The sequence below is a fragment of the Ascaphus truei genome, chromosome 1, assembly GCF_040206685.1.
Source record: "Ascaphus truei isolate aAscTru1 chromosome 1, aAscTru1.hap1, whole genome shotgun sequence".
Classification (NCBI taxonomy): domain Eukaryota; kingdom Metazoa; phylum Chordata; class Amphibia; order Anura; family Ascaphidae; genus Ascaphus; species Ascaphus truei.
In genome coordinates, this window is record NC_134483.1 from 525,801,493 (window position 1) to 525,816,803 (window position 15,311).

Here is a 15,311-nt window from a genome sequence, read left to right on the forward strand (position 1 = left end):
GTTGCCATGACGATGACGCCGGGTACGCGATGACGTCATCATCACCGATGGAGATGATTGCTTTCCGACAGATGATGATTCTGTGGGCATTTCTTCTGTGTAGTCGATATATGGGAGTTACCTGCTTTCCTGGATTATGACGCTGGTTGCAACTTCGTGGGGCTGCCAGGACAACAACGTCGGATGCCTAGTGACGTCAACACCGACATTGTGATAGATTGGCCACCCGACAGAGGTGAGCCTCCCTGGACGGGTCTTGTGTGCAGCTGCTGTATGGAAATAAGCAGCTGTAATGACCTTTTTGGCGCAAAACTACAGCTTTAAAGCTGTCTGCTGCACCCATTGTTGTCACCACTCCCAGAGGAAGACGCAAGTCGAAACGCGTAGGACTGGGAGCTTGTTTTCTGTTTTATTTCTTGGAGGTGCGTTGATTTTTTCCTGAATGAATCTTCAATCAAAGAACTAGAAACAGTTATTTTCTTTTCAAGCAGCATTTCATCAATAGTTTATTATAGTCGAACCCTTTTCACATTTATTTGACGCTTCTTTTTTGTATTGTATAATCAATTGCTGTATGATGATTAATTTCATTATCAATTTACATTAGTGAAATTAATCAACACATTTGCCACCTCTATTGATTTTTTTAATTTTTTTTGTGGGTTCCTCCATGTCTCTGAAGATTGGTTTCAACCTATTTAATTGTTCAAAAATAGTCTAATTAGTTCTCAGATTTGTCAACATTATTAGTTAATCTCATTCCTTTTATATGTAATTTTTAGAGATTCCCATCAAGGGTCGCAATGTACAGTAATGTTTAATGTCGTTTTATTTATAGAACATATGTTATTTTCTTCTGTACCATTTTAGGTTCATTGTAATTGTGTGGGATAATACACTGTTCTTTTTTCTAAATTGTATTTGTATTTTTATTTGCATTTTCATTTTTTACATGCAATATTTTTTACCCGTAAATATATATATATAATATCATCCATATCTAATATTCTTTAGGTTTTGTTCAATATCTGCCAGTTATATATTATCTTTAAAATGTAGCCTGTAGTTCAATTTATAAATACTTAAAAACTATAAACATTTACTTTTTTAGTTATAATTACAAGCATATATCTAAATAATTGTTTATAATTGACATAAATTATGAATAGTCTGTTGTTACAATCTAATTATCTTTAAGTCTATTGTCCACATAGTGTGAATAATAATTTGTATTGCTTTGTTTTTTATTTTATACATTGTGCAATCCAGCAAGTAATTAGTTTGTCAGCTCAGTCTTTGTTGAATCAGCTTCGGCTGATTTCAGCAATCCTAGATACATTTACTCTGACTACAGACTATTTAACTGGCTATTTGACCAAAGAATCCCCAAAGGGCGAATTCGAGAATAAAACAACTGTCCTATAAGTAATAATAAGCTGGAATATATAACGAAAAAAATTAAATAAAAAATAAAACACAAAGAAAAATTCAAAAATAAAAAGTACAATATGAAATTAAAGAATTATATAAAAACCAGATGACAACTTAAAGTCCACAAATGTACTTAGTCCACTGGAGATATGCAGCCCGATTATAAGGATCACCAAATCCCAAGGATATCTGCAGAAAAAGAAAAAACAGACACACTCCTAGTGTAATAAAGTATAAAAAGATTTTTATAGAGTTGTAAAATATAAAAAGCGCACTCACAAGCAGAGTAAAAAAATATGCATGTATGAGATATACTCAATCACCTTGAAGCTGCAGGGGATCCACGCCAGACTGTCCCGTTGGTGCCACCTCTGGTGCGTCCGTTGGTACAGCAGGATGTATTGGAGCTTTGGGAACCATGTGATTTTTGGAATCAGCATCTCAGTCAGAGACTACCTCCGGATACACCTCCTTCAGCTTTCACTGCTCACCAGCAGGCAACCGCAATACCGGAACGACGGCAGTCCCAGATAAATTAGCAACAGCCTCAGAATACTCTCTCCGTTCGTGTTGCAGTAAAATCAGCCACAAACTCGCCACTTTAGGAAACGGCCTACGCGTTTCTTCACTAAGGGAACCCCTGACGTAGTCCTTAGTGATGAAACGCATAGGGCGTTTCCCAAAGTGGCGAGTTTGTGGCTGATATATATATTAAACAAGATGTCATTCACAAAAAGATAAAGATAGGTGCTTATACCATAGGTCTTGAATAGGTGACAAGGTTCCTTACCAGGCAGACTAGGAGATCCAGGACCATGCAGCAAGAAAAGATACAGCACTCATAATAAAGTTCCAAAAGATGTATTCAAAGGCACAATCAAATGACATTTCGGTCCTAACAACAGGACCTTTTTCAAGGTAGTGCTCATAACCTATGTGACAAAAACCACCATTATATACCCACACCCAAACTATCCACCACATGTGATAGGCTGAAAGCCTACCCCACCTATCCAGCACAGCTATCTGCAATTTCGTCTGGAAGAGAGGATAACGTCATCATTGCGCCCTGACTCCTAATGCCACCGACAGACCAGGAGCGTCTTCTGTAGTCATGGAGACCACCCATGTAAATAAAGAACCATTGCGCATGCATCGCGCTGTCAGTGTAGCGCACAGCAGCCTGAGAGACTGACGTGGCTCCGGGTAATCCCCAGTAGCTCCGCCCAGTCTGGTGGCTGCATAGGCAATTCGCAGGCAGCAAGCAATGAACTCTAGTACAGTGAATCACCAAACAGTGTACACCTCGACAGTGAAGACACAAAGGGATACAGGGAGTATGGGGAAGGAGGGGGGCGAAAAGCAACATACAGGGGTAAATCAAACAAAGGAGAACACAGAACGGAAAGACAAGAGCAGGAAAGGTGGGGAAGATGGCAAGAAATACAGACAAAAAATGAACCACAATAAAAACAATAAAAACAATGGGACACAGTGAGACATCAGGTGCAGAAAGCATCAGGTAGACCCATGGCATGGGGGAGAGCAGGGGAATAAACAGAAATGCAAAAATAAAGTTTAGATAAAGCATCCCAATCTAAAGTCCTCATTTAAGCCATATGGTGCCATGGTCTTTAAATCGTAAATGGTTTTGGCCTCCAATTGCAGCAACAGCCTATTGCGATCCCCACCACGGGTCGAGATGTTGGCTTGCAGGATTGGCATACATTTGAGTGACGAAAGACTATGTCGATGTTGTTTAAAGTGTCTCGCCACAGGGAGGAGTTTAAGGTCATCCTCAGTGTTTTGATCCAATAGTGCCTTTCTGATGGTTGACCTGTGGATGAGTAAAGGATTGGCCAGTCTATAAGAAGCTGCAATTAGTGCACCCGTGGCATTTATAGACACCGGGTTTTCTCTGTAGCCATGTTGTAGTATTTGCATATTTAGTCGATGGGTCGGCTTGAACAAGCGAATCCCTCAGGTTCCTGCCCCGGCGATAACACATTCTCGGTGGCGTCCGACAAATATTCCGAAGTTTGGGGTCATTAGCCAAAATGTTCCAATTCCTCCTTATACTACGTTCAAGGAAAGCATGGCCGTCCACAAGTCAACCATTATATATATATATATATATATATATATATATATATATATATATATATATATATATATATAAGAAAAGGGGAAAGAGAGAGCGCACACCCATAGTGTAAAATTGTAAAATTTAATGAGGGAAAGGGAGGGGGGGGGAATAAGAATTGCACTTACAAAGGTACAATATAAAAGAGCATTCTGTGATATATAATCACCACCATCCGGTTTAGAACTGCAGCCTCATGGTCTGTGCAGTCCCAGGGTGGCGTCCCAGTCCAAATCCAGGGTAGTAGTTCTTCTCTGCATCAATGGGGGTGTCCTGTAGAGTAGTTCCAAGCTGGGAAGCCTCTGCAACAATCGCGCGGGTCAGTGAGTCCCAGCGCGCGGTGATGACGTCAGTGTCATGCGTCTGACGTAATCGCGCGCTGGGACTCACTGACCCGCGCGATTGTTGCAGAGGCTTCCCAGCTTGGAACTACTCTACAGGACACCCCCATTGATGCAGAGAAGAACTACTACCCTGGATTTGGACTGGGACGCCACCCTGGGACTGCACAGACCATGAGGCTGCAGTTCTAAACCGGATGGTGGTGATTATATATCACAGAATGCTCTTTTATATTGTACCTTTGTAAGTGCAATTCTTATCCCCCCCCTCCCCTCATTAAATTTTACAATTTTACGTTATGGGTGTGCGCTCTCTCTTTCCCCTTTTCTTCTAGATTTCCTGTGGATATGGTTTGTCCACTTTGAGAGCAGCCGGAAACCCTCTATACCAGAACTTATTGGATTCATTGGACTATTTGAGCACTGGTTTTTATACCTCTTTTTTTCCCCCTATTTGTGGAGATATTCATTTGCTGTATGATTATTGATATTTTGTTTTTATTGTAAGCTTGGTTTTAGGTTTTGTCCTATTATAATTGATTTATCATCCATTTTGATTTTCATATATATTTTTTCAATTTTATTATTATTTTTTTACTTTTATTGTTATATTTCAAATTGTCTATATATACCTAATTCACAGAGTTTAACTCTTAGTGAGTCACACTGTATATCAGCAACCGATTGCAGAGGCGCAGCTCAGTCCCTTTTCTTTTTGTTCATCTATATATATATATATATATATATATACAGTGCTCGACAAATACGGTCGCCAGGTCGCCAGGGGCAACAAGATTTCGTCTCCTGGCGACTCAGCCTCATGGCCGCGCAGCGCACGCGGTTCTATGCTTGTGTAAAAAACAAAAAAAAAAAAAAAAAAATTCAAAATCCTTCTTTCTGATTGGTTTGACGGGACTTGGCGCGATGCAAGGTGTTTTTTTTTTTTTGCCTGCTCCAGGCTCTATATAAGACTATGCACATGAATCATCCTTGATTTTGTTTTCTGCTTGAAGGTTAGTACACCATTGCCTCACTGACACCCCCCCCTCCCCCTCCCCCCCAGCCCGGCATCGATCGCAATCAGGAGCCCACGCACCCAAGCAGCATCACTGACCCCCCCCTCCCTCCTCCCCAGCCCGGCATCGATCACAAGCAGGAGGTAGTAGCGGGCTGCTTCTCCCCCTCCCCCCTCCGGAGCACCCGCTGCCCGCACAGGAGGTAGTAGCGGGCTGCTTCTCCCCCTCCCCCCTCCGGAGCACCCGCTGCCCGCACGGGAGGTAGTAGCGGGCTGCTTCTCCCCCTCCCCCCTCCGGAGCACCCGCTGCCCGCACAGGAGGTAGTAGCGGGGTGTTTCTCCACCCTCCCCCCTCCGGAGCACCCGCTGCCCGCACAGGAGGTAGTAGCGGGGTGTTTCTCCCCCCTCCGGCGCACCCACTGCCCGCACGGGAGGTAGTAGCGGGCTGTTTCTCCCCCCTCCCCTCCAGCGTGTTTTTTGATGTTGAGTCTGTGCTGTGCTGCAGTGGCGGGCGGGGTAAATTGTGGGCCGCGCTGGCGTGCATCCTGTGCCCGAGGATTGGGACCTGGGGGTTGCTGATATCCCGTCAGCAGCAGAGGAGCCGGTGAAGTCTGGAAGCGCTGCGGTGGAAGGAAAGCCGGGCGGCGCAACATTTTGGCGCGAGGCTGTTGGCACCGGGCCAGGAACAGAGCAGAGAGGTCGGAGAAAGTCCCAGAGGAGGCTGAGTGTGACCAGGGGACACAGAGGAGACACAACCCAATCGGCTACAGGGGTAAGTGATTAAGGGCAGGTGTCTGAGACAAACTGCAATACCAGACTGCATCACAGGCCCCAGGAAAGAACAGACTCCCCTCCACTCCCACTCCCTCCAGACTCCCCTCCACTCCCTCCTGGTGTCAGTCACCCTCCCCCCCTCAACCCAGTCACCGCACACCCCCACACCCCAGTCACTCCCCCACCAGTCTGGAGGGGGAGAGAGAGAGTGTGTGTGTGTGTGGGGGGGGGGGGGGCGGGGGGGGGAGAGAGAATGTGTGTGTGTTGGGGGAGAGTGTATGTGTGACACCACAAGTACCCAGTCACCCACCCACCCAGTCACCCACCCACCCAGTCACCCGCCCAGTCACCCACCTACCTAATTCAGTCAGTCACCTACCTACCTACCTACCTAGTCAGTCAGTCACCTACCCACCCAGTCACCTACCCACCCACCCAGTCACCTAAGTCACCTACCCTGTCACCTACCCACTCAGTCACCCACCCCCTCTCTCTGTGTGTGTGTCTCCCCCCCTCTTTCTCCTCCCCCTCTCTCTCCCCCCCTCTCTTTCCCCCCCTCTCTCTCCCCCCTTCTCTCTCCCCTCCTCTCTCTCTGTCTCTCCCCCACACCCTCTCTGTCTCTCCCCCACACCCTCTTTGTCTCTCCCCCACACCCTCTCTGTCTCTCCCCCACACCCTCTGTGTCTCTCCCCCACACCTCTGTGTCTCTCCCCCACACCCTCTCTGTCTCTCCCCCACACCCTCTCTGTCTCTCCCCCACACCCTCTCTGTCTCTCCCCCCACCCTCTCTGTCTCTCCCCCCACCCTCTCTGTCTCTCCCCCCCACCCTCTCTGTCTCTCCCCCCCACCCTCTCTGTCTCCCCCCCCCACCCTCTCTGTCTCTCCCCCCCACCCTCTCTGTCTCTCCCCCACACCCTCTCTGTCTCTCCCCCACACCCTCTATGTCTCTCCCCCACACCCTCTGTGTCTCTCCCCCACACCCTCTCTGTCTCTCCCCCACACCCTCTCTGTCTCTCCCCCACACCCTCTCTGTCTCTCCCCCTCACCCTCTCTGTCTCTCTCCCACACTCTCTCTCTCCCCCACACTCTCTCTGTCTCTCCCCCACACCCTCTGTGTCTCTCCCCCACACCCTCTCTGTCTTATTTGTAGTATAATGTAATACAATAAATAAACTTATGTCAAAAATGAATGTTCTTACTAGGAATTTATTCAATTTATTTTATTTATGTATTTTTTTAAAAGCGGGGTTGGGGGCGGGACTAGGGGCGGGGTTGGGGGCGGGACTAGGGGCGGGGTTGGGGGCGGGACTAGGTGGCGAGTAGATTTTTTGGTTCGGCGAGTAGATTTTTGGGTGATTTGTCAAGCACTGTATATATATATATATATATATATATATATATATATATATATATATATATATCCCCTCAAGCATCCCTTCAAATAAATTAGGGAGACATGCATCTGCTGAAAAAGAAGCCCACCTGAGCAATATACTAATGACTATGCAAAGTATATTTAAATGAACCCATCCCACATTTCCTAAAATGATTTCTATACCAACAACGCTGCCACTACGTGCACGCGTAGCTACAGCCGTGCGCTACTTAGCATCCTTGCACTGTGATGTGCCAGAGGGGCGGGGCTTAGCAGCGGACCTTACACAGTGGTTGTGAGTTTTAGGCCTGTTGGCTCTGACATTATTCCATTCATTAGGTTGGTGCCTTAGGCTTAGTATCAAATCTATACAGATGCAGCGGTTCGAGTGCTTCCGGTTCCCCTGGATTTCGGTGAGTGGGCCATGTAATGGTAAGTAAACAAAAGAAAAGTATCTATTTTTTCACTTTTACAGGTTTTTTTTTTATTTTTTATTCATGTGTTTTGTTTAAGGTCCATTTAATGCCCCTGAATTTATGTATGTCCCTGTGGATATACATACATATATACATACTGTACATACATACAGGGACACTGAATGTTTGTATTGTACTGTATTTTTTGATGTAATGACATTGATTTTTATGCTCATTTATTGCCCCTGTATGTAATGTTTAGCTATATTTGGTAAACATACAGGGATAATAAATGATTGTATTGCAAATGTTTATTTATGTTCTTTTGATGTTTTTAACATATATTTTGCAGCTTGGGTTAGGAATTGGTGTGTGTAATGTAATTGATATTTATTTACATGTAATTTTTCATGGGTTTGCAATAGTTTATTTCAGGGGCTTGCTTTTTAATAGTGGCTTATTTTTGGTAGTTAGATTTGTGTGATGGTGGTTACTTTGAAGTAGAATTTTTTTCTCAATGGTTTGGATTTAGGATTGAATAGTAAATTGTATAATTGATTTGTATTGTATTGTAATTGATTTTTAAATTGATTAATTGATGTTAAATGTATTTCTGTTTACTTGCTTAGTTTGTATTTGATTTTGTGGATGGCATTGTATGTTGTTGTTCATAGTTTATTTTATTATGAACATTGATTTTGCATAGTGTTACATGATGCAAAGATTAATTGCATCATGTACACACTAAAATGCAATTGTTTGCTTGACATTTGGGATACAGTATATTTATTTGTACAGGTGCTGGTGTGTTGGGAGATGAAATATAATGTATTTTTCTATGTGCTGGTTTAATTTTCTGATGCAATGAGCTGTTTTGCAGATGAGATTTAAGGCCTCATTCAGAGAAGGTTGATAAAAATTATCGCCAGGGCATTTGAAATTACGTTTTTTTGGGCGTTGCAATCACGGTATTCAGAAAGCCTCGATTACCTGTGATAGCAAAATTCCCAAAACGGGCGAGTTGCTGCCAGCGAGAACATCGAGCCTCTGAAAAGGCCTAAACCGGCGATTCATTTCTGCTGCAGAGAGAGCAGCTCTGAGATAGACGCCTCTCACAGCGGAAATGTCGCCCGAAATTTTTTTATATTAATATAAATTTCTTTCATAGTGTAGATGTGCAGGGGGTCTCAGGAGCTGAACCGCGTTGGTTTCAGGTCCAGGGACCCCTTGCTTCCAGAGATACAGGCACCTTTATGGAGTGCCGGTATCTCCTATACAAGGAAATGTCCCAGTCACGTGATGCGGGACATTTCAATGTAGAGGGATACCGTCACCCCATAAAGGGGCCTATATCTTGGGAAGCAGGGGGTCCCCGGACATAAAACCAACGCGGTTCAGCTCCGGAGACCCCCTGCACATCTACACTATGAAAAAAAATTATATTAAAAAACATTTTAATAAACATCAATACACGCCCCACCCCCCCCACCGCCCAAACCCATACAGTAGAGTAATGGGCAAAATAACTATTATGCAGATATGGATAATAGATTATTTGCCCATTATTAAACACTGCATTAGCATACATAAATAATGTAAATAAATACAGTTATACTTACCACAACAGCAGGTCCCTCTGTCCTGTCGGAGCAAGAAAGCATATATACATAATAAAGACATTCTAATGGCCCCTAACCCCTTAATCACCTTAGCGGTTACTAACCGCTATAGTCATTAAGGGGTTAACCCACCCTCACTCGATACAAACCCGGGAGGCCTAAGCACCCACCTCTGTCTGACTATACCCACCCAGTACCCATTGAGTAGTATAGTGGTACATCATACCATATAATAATAATATGAAAAAACGACAAAAGAAACAGCGCAAAAAACCTCATAGTGTAGTATATAAAATTATATTGTGGTAAAACAGGTGAGTATTGCACGTACATCAGATTAAAAATTACTAGCAGGACATGTATATGGACATGTTACCAATCAGCAACAACTGGTGGGTTAGTAACGATCACCGGGTGGAATCTCCTCTCACGTCTCCCGTAAATAGTCCCAGCAATGCTCCACTCGCTCAGGTAGAAGTCAACTGCTACACGGCGTGGATACAGCAACTGCTGCGGGAAGGTAAACTTTCTCTCTGGTTCCTTGGCGTTGGTTAGCGTGCACGGCATCCACTGAGTGCGTGCATTAATGACGTCATCAGGTGGCGCCGACAGATGTCTCACGCAGTCTCGGCCAGCCAGAAGAGTACCGGGGATATCGGAGATTGTCCCAGTATGAAACGAATGGCAGATAGGGTAAAGCCACAGCAATTAGTGCTAGGAATGCGCCCTCTTTATCCAACGCGTTTCGTATATGTGGTGTTCTTCGTCAGGGATATTGGAGGTCTCTGATTGGGCGCTTAATATACCATCCTCCTCCTGTGATTGGCTGTTGATTTTGAGTCCAGCCTCTCACCGAGAGAAGGATAATTAAAGGGATAGGCTACTGCTTAGCCCTTTACAAAACATTTGCATATTAAAAAACTTTATTTAACACTGGATGAACTCCATATAGAAATACTAAAAAATAAAGAGACATATATTAATAAAAAAACATAATATTTCTTTGTAATAATGTTAAGCATGATATTGGGCTAACAGAAAAAGTAATGATAAAAGAAGAAGAAACGGAATAGAAAGGACAGATCTAGACCTTTTCAGAGATCAAATAAAATAAAATAAAATAAAAGAACCAGGAACCGTATCAAATCTTAGATAAAAACCTATATATAATATAACAGAGAGCAATTTAATAACTCTAAAAAGATTCTTATTATTAATAAAAAATAGAAATTAATATTAGTATAAAGACCAGACATCAATTTCCTCGTTTAATCCTAATGGAGACAGTGTTTGCATCTTATAGATCCATAGGCTCTCCTGTTTGGAGAGCATCTTGTCTCTATCGCCACCACGTCGTCCTGCAGGAACAATCTGGATACCAATATATTGGAGAAAACTGGCATCACTATTATGTTTTATCTTAAAGTGTCTGGAAACGCTATGATTCTCCAGACCCAATCTGATATTTTTAGCATGCTCTAGAATTCTAACTCTGAGATAGCGTTTAGTTCGTCCGACATATTGGTATCCGCATGGACACTGGAGGAGGTATACTACATGCGTGGATTTACACGATATGCAATCCTTTACCACAAAGCTCTCTTTTGTAGTATTCAAATTAAATTATTTACGTTCTAAACTGAGCATTTTACAAGCTTTGCATCTTCCACAACTGTAATTACCGCTAGGTAATTTAGGCAACCATGGGATCTCAAATGCAAAGATATTTGGAGGTCCAATATCGCTAGGTGCCAAATAATGTTTAAGGCTTTTAGCTTTGCGGTAAATAAAACTTGGCTGTGGAAAAAGAAAAGATCCAAGGATGGGGTCATTGCGTTAAATATTCCAATTATTCCTGACAATTTTCTGAATTTGTGTACTCACTGAATTATATTCTGTTATAAAAGGAACTTTGATTTTATCTCCTTTTGTATTGTCATAAATTGATTGTTTGGAATCTTTTTGAAGCAAGAGGGATTCCCTATCCATATTATGGACTTTCTCCAAGGATTTTATTAGAAGAGCTCTATCATATCCTCGTTCAATAAATTTATCAAATAGAACAATGGATTGATTTTCAAAGTCAGTCTGTTGACCTCAATTGCGTTTGATACGCATAAACTGACTCACAGGTATATTGTCTATCCAGGACCTTTTATGGTTACTGGATGACAATAGAAAACTGTTCGTGTCCACTTTTTTAAAAAAGGTTTTGGTATTTATGTTCAAACCGATTTTAGATTCCAAATTAAGATCCAAAAAGTTATTTTCACTTTTATGAGTCTCTGCAGTGAACCTCAAATTGAAATCATTTGAATTAAGATACATTTTGAATAAATCTAAAGTAATCTCATCGCCCTCCCAGATACATAAAACGTTATCAATATATCTCTACCAACTAATTACATGGTTAACAAATGGATTGTTGTTCCAAATGAAAAGATCATCCCATACTCCAATGTAAATGTTGGCGTAGCTAGGGGCGAAACGTATCCCCATAGCAGTGCCACACAACTGGATGTAAAATTGGTTCATAAATAGAAAATAGTTGTGTGACAGTATATATTGTATGGCATCAACAATAAACTCACAATTAAGGGGATGTAAATCTTTATCACGCATTAATGTTTTCCTGATGGCATCTACACCCTTATTATGGGGAATGCAAGTATATAACGACTGAACGTCGAATGTTGCCCATCTATAATTCTCTTGACACTTTTTAGTTTTTAATGAATTCAAGACGGCGGTCGTATCTTTTATATAGGATGGCAAAACTTTTACATATTTCTGTAAAAAATAGTCCACATATTGGGACAAATTTGCCGTCAGGGAGTTGATGCCAGAAATTATCGGTCTGCCAGGTGGATTAAATAGATTTTATGTATTTTCGGCAGATGATAATATACTGGTATTCTGGGAAATTAAACGTAAACAAATTGATATTCTAATTTTGTGATCACTGTGAACTCAACAGCTTCATCAAGAAGAGCCTTCAATTCTAATAAAAAAATCATTGGTAGGGTCCTGAGGAAGTTTACCATAATAAATTGCATCGTTTAGTATGCGAAATGCCTCCAATTCATAATCATTTCGATTCTGAAGAACTACTCCCCCACCCTTATCCGCTTGTTTTATAATAAGATCCTTGTTATCTTGTAATTCTTTTAAAGCTTGATGCTCTTTGAATTTAAGATTATGTTTGATGTCTGAAATTTTTAAATCTTTAACCAATGTGGTAAACTCATTATTAACAACATTAAAAAAAGAATCTATAAAACTGCCTTTACTTTACACTAAATCCAAGATGGCCAGCGTCACATGGTATTTCAGCCAATCAGAGTGTGGAATTGGTTCCCACGATCTGATTGGCTGAAATACCATGTGACGCCTGCTTCGTAACATCATCTTAAAGGCAAATGAAGCACAGCCATTCTGATTGGCAGGCATCATTCCCTTTAAGTGATGTCATTTAAAACAAAATTCATTAATGTCGGAACATGGTTATAACAGCCAATCAAGTGGCTGTTAACCATTTTGAGGCTAAATGTGACGCCACAAGCCCTATTTAAGGCTGTGACGCCTCATTTGAGCCCAAGAAGATGACGAGACAACATCGGTTGGGATTGACCATGTGGCTTTTTGATTGACAGATGAAGATAGAAGATAAAGAAGATCAAGAAATTATAACAGATGAAGATAGAAGAAGGTGATTAAAGAAAAAAAAGAAGATTGGGATACCTGATCCGGATCTTTATGCTGATGGCATCGGATGCTGTGGGAGGCCTTCAAGGTACGTGAGCTTCCTGTTTCCCCGGGAGTCGGAGGGCCACCGCTTCTAATGGTAAGTAATATATTGAATGTTTGTAAATGTCTCTTTTTACAAGTTTTTTCATTGAATGTGTTTTTTGATTTTTTGGGCGAGGCACATTGACTGATAATATATTAATCTGTACCACTTTAGGGTACAGATTAATACATTATTATGACAATATTTGGGGGGTATTTCTGGCTTGGTATTGCTGTTTGTTTTTTTAATTTCAGTTTCTTATGTGGATGTCATGGTTTGTTTTTTCCCTGCTTAATGATAATACAATATTTGCGATTCGTGTTCGTTTTTAGTTAATGTTGTATTATGTTAGCTAAAGCGTTTTATGGTTATTTCAGAAATTGTTTGTATTTTAATGTTTAAATTAATTCATGAATGTTTTAGTAATGAATTGGTTTGATTGGTTAGTGTTACTATTAATTTTGAGTTGGTTTAGTAATTATTTGGTTGGATTGGTTACTTTATAAAATATTTCAGAATTGTTTTAGGAATTAATTGTTTTGATTGGTTAATGGTTTCATTAATTCATTGTTGATGTTGTTATTGCTTGTATTCATTGGATTAGCTGGCAACTGTTTTTATTTAGTGATGTGTCTTTTTTTGGAGTTTAGTTATGTTTTATTATTGTGTGTCTTGTGTATAAATATGATGAAGTGTCCGGGAAGCGCAATATGTGAAAAGAAATATAAATCGTAATAGTGCAATATTGTTATGATTATGATCAGAATAAGATGTCTTGGCTCAATATTTAATACTCACAAACGTGAGAAGATATAAGGCACATAAAGGTATCTTTCAGGATGTTGTTTTCACTCAGTGGACAGGAGATGCAGAACTCAATGTTCACCCAAATATGTGGACTCCCGAGGACCTTAATAAAAAATACAACTGGACATAGTGCAGACCGTCTGTACAATTTATAATTGGTAAGTAGAAAAGGGAGTTACACTCACATGGTATCAGTTAAAAACAAGCATTTAGATCTCTCTGGATCTCGCTAGCCGAATGGATGATGTCTCCTATCCCCTCTCTCGTGGCGTGCGTTCCAGCGGTGCGTTCCACTTAACCGGAAGTGATGTCATCCGCTACGTCCACTTCCTGGGGTTTCGGCCGGCTCAGGAGAAAAACGTCACTCTACGCGTTTCACCACATAGGTTTCATCAAATGTATTGTAATTAGGATGCCCATTGAGTGCTATAGAGGCTTATCATGCCCATATTATTATTATATGGGTATGATGTACCACTATACTACTCAATGGGTACAGGGTGGGTATAGTCAATCCGGGGTGGGTGCTTAGGCCTCACAGATGGGTGAAGGGGGTATTAGCCCTAAGGATGGGTGTCTAGACCTTGCGGGTCAGTAGCGGTTGGGTTAACCTCTTTATTACCTTAGCGGTATTAACCGCTAAGGTAATGAAAGGGTTAAGTCCCCTTAAGGGTCTGATTTTTTCTAAGTCTCGACACATCGCAGCTCATCGAGGTATCTCCCCACCAATTTTCCTAAATTTTGAGGTGAATTGGATTTGGGGAGAAGATCGCCTTTTAGGGCTGCGATAGGCCGTGACAGCCGACTCGCGGGTACTAGAATCGCGCGAGTTTATGATCCTTCCAAAAATGGTCGATAAGCGGCTGATCGCTGCTCAATTGACGAGTTTCTTTTGGTCATAAAATTTTGCTGCGATACAGGCCGTTATCGAGCACTTATCGAGGCTTACTGAATACGAGTAGCCATTTTGGCCGATAAGGGCTCGATAAGGGCCTTATCGACGCTTTCTGAATGGGGCCCTTAATGTTTTTTTTATGCATGTTTGTGTAATCCTTAACCATTTATTTGTATATTGGTGTTGTGTGTGTGTGTGTATATATATATTATAGGGTTGATATAGGGACAGGGTGGGTTAACCCCTTAATTACTGTCACGGTTATTATCCACTACGGTGATTAAGGGGTTAGGGGACATTACATTGGCTTTTTTTAATTCTTTTGTATGTTTTGTAGCACCAGAGGGGGACACGGGCAGGATGAGGATGAAGATGGCCTTTTTCGTGAGTGCATGGAAAAGGTAAGTGCAATATGTATTTACTGTATTTATTGTGATTCATGTATTTTAAATGGGCATATGCATTATTATCCATATGTGGATAATTTAAATTTTGCCCATTACTGAATTGTATGTGTTAAAAGGCGGGGGGGGGGGTGTATTTATTTAAAAATATTGTTTATTTTTTGGGGGCACAACATAGGTACCACAGGCCCGCAGGGACCCCTGGATGCCCGCGGACACCCGCGGGGAACCCCGGACTCCAGCGGGGTGCCCCGGATGCCCGGTGACATCCGTGGGGTCAGCAGGGTACACCCGCCGGCCT